General features: G+C 37.0%; 1 long non-coding RNA gene across 1 annotated transcript; it reads right to left on the bottom strand.

The window, feature by feature from the left end:
• Positions 1-279: 279 nt before the first annotated feature.
• On the bottom strand, positions 280-4,670 carry LOC141964821 (uncharacterized). The gene is made up of 3 exons (XR_012634389.1): positions 4,576-4,670; positions 4,227-4,473; positions 280-462 (listed from the first exon to the last, which is right to left on the bottom strand). It is a non-coding gene; the product is annotated as an uncharacterized LOC141964821 (long non-coding RNA).
• Positions 4,671-4,877: the final 207 nt, after the last annotated feature.

Below are 4,877 nucleotides of genomic sequence, written 5' to 3'. Positions count from 1 at the left end.
TAATCACAAATTAGAAAGCATTTTAATATTGTCAACACAGAGAGCTTATGCAAACCCAGATGAGAGAAAAAAATCAGAAAAGTAACAATATCTTTGAACTTAGCTGCTTTAGCAAATTAGTAACTGACCAGAATATATGCAGGGTGCTTTGAGTCTGTAGATATATATAATGCTATAGTAGCAAACAGTGCAGTTTTAAAAGTCCTTAACAATAAAAATTGTGATTAAGCCCCAAACGTTTTAAGCATTCACTTTTTACATTCAGGATCTCACTTGATTTTGCCGTTCGCTGATTTGGGGAAGCCAAATTGTATTTTTCTGCTCCACTTTCTGTTCATACCAGGTTTACTTCTTAGCTCTGACACTAAACACAGCAGGATCGAGTTTAAATAAAAATATGCAGTTTCCAGTGGTCTGTGGATAGATTTTCCAGCTCACAGATATTCCCACTCACATCAGACTCTGTAAAAAGCAAAACAAAAAGCAAAGTCTAAGCCACATTTTAGTCCCAAGATATCTGCCAGTAGTCCTTTAATCCTGAAAGATAAAACCACAATAAGATCACTACATTTATGAAGAGCAGAAAGCTGTCCTAAAATAAAGCCTTAAAACTATGGAGTTTTTTCCTGAGTATTTTATTATGCACTGAAATAGTCGATTGCATCAGGTGGTCTGAGACACAAGCAAAAGCTGTTTCAACATTGACACTTCCAGCCTCAGCAGAAAAATTATCCTGTCTCTTGAAAAAGTATTTACCACCTTGTAGCTGCTCTTTCCCATGCCAGTGTTTTTGTCCTCTCAGAACTGCTTAGGAGGGAAGCTCCTCCTTGGTTTAACTTATCTGCCATCAATAAGGGGTAACCGATAGAGAAGAAGAAAGTAATGTACATAGCTGCCTCTCCACATCTCTGAAATCCTTTGAACTAGAAGCCCCTCAAAGCTTTCACTGAAAGGCAGGTTTTTGCACTTGGACTGGGGCTGATAGCCCTGAACCATAATATTTACATTCTTTCTCTTTTATATTGCTTTTCCTTAGCACTTTCATGAGACACTTAAAATAGAAGGTGAGACACTATAACTAGACAGATGGCTGTTTAGTTGCATAGTGCTCCCTGTGGCTTGTCTGTGCCTATTTCTTTTTGATGAGTAGGGGAAATACCTACTAGGTCAATTGGTGCATCTCTTCCTACTCCTGCCAGTGCAAGATTACTACATCGCACCTCTCCATACTGGCTCATGCCCAAGAGACTACAGTATCACTTGCCTAGGTTGTGTAATGAAGGCTGCCAACAGCTTTATGTAGCTTGCTGACTTGGAAAACTAAATCGGCTCTTCTCATGGAGGATCTATTTGAGGTGCTTCCTCAGTTCATCTGACTTTCATGTCACTTTGTCTGCTGTCCATGACTGTTCTGGGAGGTTATCTGGCATTGCAGCACTTCAACAAAATTTTAGGAATTTGTTCCTTCCTAATTCATGTTGTCACTGTTCTTCAAGCAAATTTAGTTTGTCATTTTCTTAAGGTTTCCTCAGAGTAACTAATCTCTTGAATACCTAAGTCTAAACAAGAAATAATAAAAAGTTTCATTCATATACAGGAAAGTTTTCTGCATATGTGATCTGCTTCATATGGGGAATCTCCACTCTAGTGTAGAAAGAATGAGACCTGTCAGCCTTCGTGCTGCCTTTGCACCTTTCTTCACAAGTTGCTAATACTATGACACAAATCATCTCTGTGCAGTGTCAGAATGAGATTATATCTTAATACTCTGAAGAAGCACTCTTATTTGGTGTACAATTTATATACACATGGATGTTTACTGTGCCAGTGCTGCATCATATACATGCATTTCAGTTAGGGGAAGGCAATTCATACTCTGCACAGTTAAAACACAAAACGATGCTACAACTAGAAAAAGAACGAAAAACATTACTGTCTCCAGCTGAAGGACACTACACGGAAGAAATCATTCTTGAAATTACAGGTATCAGTCATCATTTCTTCATAAACCTGTATTTACATAGCTTAGAAAGCAGCAATGTTAAAAATGCATCTGATGTTTTTCATTCCAAATGCATTTATTTTCTATAAATGTTTAAATCTGTTTAACTGTGTTTCAGCTGTGAAAAGGTAGAAGTGACTAAATGATTTAAATACTTTCACTAACTTGATTTTGAAAATCCAAATACTGGCCTAGTTTTTCACATTTTCAAAAATCATAGCTAAAATTATTCTTTTAATATCTTTTCCATTCAGCTACCAGTGCAGAGGTTTTTGTTTGTTCATATTCTTTTTCTTACAGAAATCAACAGAGCCATCTCTGCTCACACTTCATAAGACAATTTGTCTGTTTTTTGTAGCATACAAAACAAATGAAAGTATCTTGGAACAGAAAAAAAAATAATAGTAAAAGCTTCCTATCATGAAAACAAAACTTCCACTTATTATTAATTAGTCTTTACAGTTTAGAATATTTAAGAACTTAAAAGGAATGGCTTACCACCATGAAAAAAATCCATTCTATGTAATGTGCTATACATAAGTATACATACACAACAGAGACACATAAAATGTAGTTTTTTACCTGAGACTGTATAGTATGCTAGTCATTAATTATGACATTTAAGCTGTTTCCATTAGAGTTTCACTATAAATGTCTAAATATATATGCATGCCCATGCACACACACACACACTTCTATATTTATCAGTGTTAGTTGGTGATCATGGTTCTGGGTCAGTGAAACATGTCATGTTTACAACTGCAGTTTTCCACTGCTTCCCATGCACATTTATTTATTCCACAAAAGCAGAACATGAATATACTCAGAAACTTTTCCAAGTGATTTTGAGAGTATGGTATAAACAACATTGAAATCAAAATAGTTCCACTGCAAAATATCTCAGGTACTCAGTGGACCCCATATGCTGACAGCTAAAACACTGCAGGCACAATTATTGATTGTGCCCATGAGACCACTACAATTTCTGCAGAACCGTATGAACCAGAACAGTGAGGGCTGCATAGCTTAAAATGCTGAAGACCCAACACCATCTAGGCATCCCCTCGCATTAACAAAATTAGCAGGTGCTGCACTGGTGCTACATGTGGCTCACAACTTGAAAAGAACACTTAGTCACTTCACAATGATACCCTGCATCTGCAATAAATTGCTTACGAATTCACACTATTAGCTATCAGTCTTTCTGATATCACTTACAGGGTTCAGGTATCCTTAGTTTCACTTCCATTTTTATTTCTTATGGTCTTCCCATTTCTCCCACCTTAAGTTTGTTTCTTCCCTGCTTTATTTTGTGACTGAATTTTTGCTGCTTTTTATGCTTGGTTAGTCTTCAATTCTGTCTCCCAAATGCCATCTTAATTTAGATTCCTCCTCAAAACCATTAATTTCTCCACCTCTACCCTTTCCTTTAAACGTAAGCAATGACTTGTCTCTTTTAGGCTGCAAATCTCACTAGGGCTTACACTTCCACTGTTTATTTGTACAATATCTGATTAATTTGTAATCCTTTGAAAATTCTTACTAATATTTTAGTAGGCTTTTTTTCCCCTCACACTGAGGAAGTGATACAGTGTTTGTCTTTTCTGAAGCCAGAGAGATAAAATGGTCATCCATAACTAGATGTACAAAGCACAGTGGAAAAATTAGGTGGTTTCAGCCAGAAAAACTAACAATCAAGAACCTTTTGGCAGGTCTGAATTTTAATTTAAAGCTGCAAAATACATCATTTGAGACAGTTTCAAGTCTTGACCAAATTTTTACTGGAAATTACAGTAGCAAAACAAAGCAGAGTCTCCTGAGACACCCTCACATCTCAGCAAACATTGTTAATCACCTGGCAGCTTACAAGCATTTATTTCACATAAGAGAGAATGTTCCAGATGATTCTGGAATTTGATGGAAAAGATTGCTGAATTCAATAATATTAAAAACTCTGGCAGCGCTAGTCAATATCAAACTTGCTGGGCCCAAAATATGATTTCTCTTAAAACATTAGTTCCTTCTTGCAGAGTTCAAATGCTGTAAGGCTCCAACTTACACTTGTTCTTTGCAAGACCAACTGGCTAGAAATTTTACAGACAAAACCCAAACAATTCACTCTGGGGCCCCACCATAAACAAAGTCATATACAATGCTATTTTTATTACAAAAGCTGTAAAGGTTTCCTGGAACGTCATCTGTTAAGTTACTGAATACTACATACCTAATCAAGGTTTCCATGATACTGCCTCCAAATCCATGGACTTTACAGGAGACAGGAAGATTCTGAATATCCTTCTCCTGTTCCAGTAGAAGTGCTCAGGCTGAAGGAGAATATCATTAGCCAGAGGTTTATAAAGTTATGATTCTGATTAAGCATTCATTTTTTCTTCTGGAGATGGCAGTAACATCCATGCACAGATCACTTAATGCCTTTCTGACTTTTCATTTCTGAGTTTTCATTTGAGTGCCTGGAGAGAACAATATTGCCTTTAATAAGTGGAAGATGTGACAGAGAGAGAGACATTTTTGCATTACGTGACAAACTATTTTCATTCTCTCCCCCATCTTACATCCTCAGCATGAGGCATTTCTTCATTTCTTCTCCAGTTTGATTTGCAGTCACAACTGCTGTTAGGCACGATTTCACATATAGGTCACCAGCCCTGAAAAACAGTGGGGGCACAAAATAATGCAATTCTTATGAAGCCGACCTTTTCGAATAAGTTGATTTTATTTTTCCAGGCCAAGCTTGTATCAACAATATTCCACCAAATAAATACAGTTGAGGAAATACAGAGCCCAAATAGTATATGGGCAAGCTGCAACAATGCCATCAATCTGCTCACCTGCCTGTCCTGCCTCCTCCCACCCA

The sequence above is a fragment of the Athene noctua genome, chromosome 11 (genome assembly GCF_965140245.1).
Source record: "Athene noctua chromosome 11, bAthNoc1.hap1.1, whole genome shotgun sequence".
In the NCBI taxonomy this organism is placed as follows: domain Eukaryota; kingdom Metazoa; phylum Chordata; class Aves; order Strigiformes; family Strigidae; genus Athene; species Athene noctua.
The sequence above is the reverse complement of the archived record's forward strand: the minus strand, read 5'-3'. Positions and strand labels throughout refer to the sequence as shown.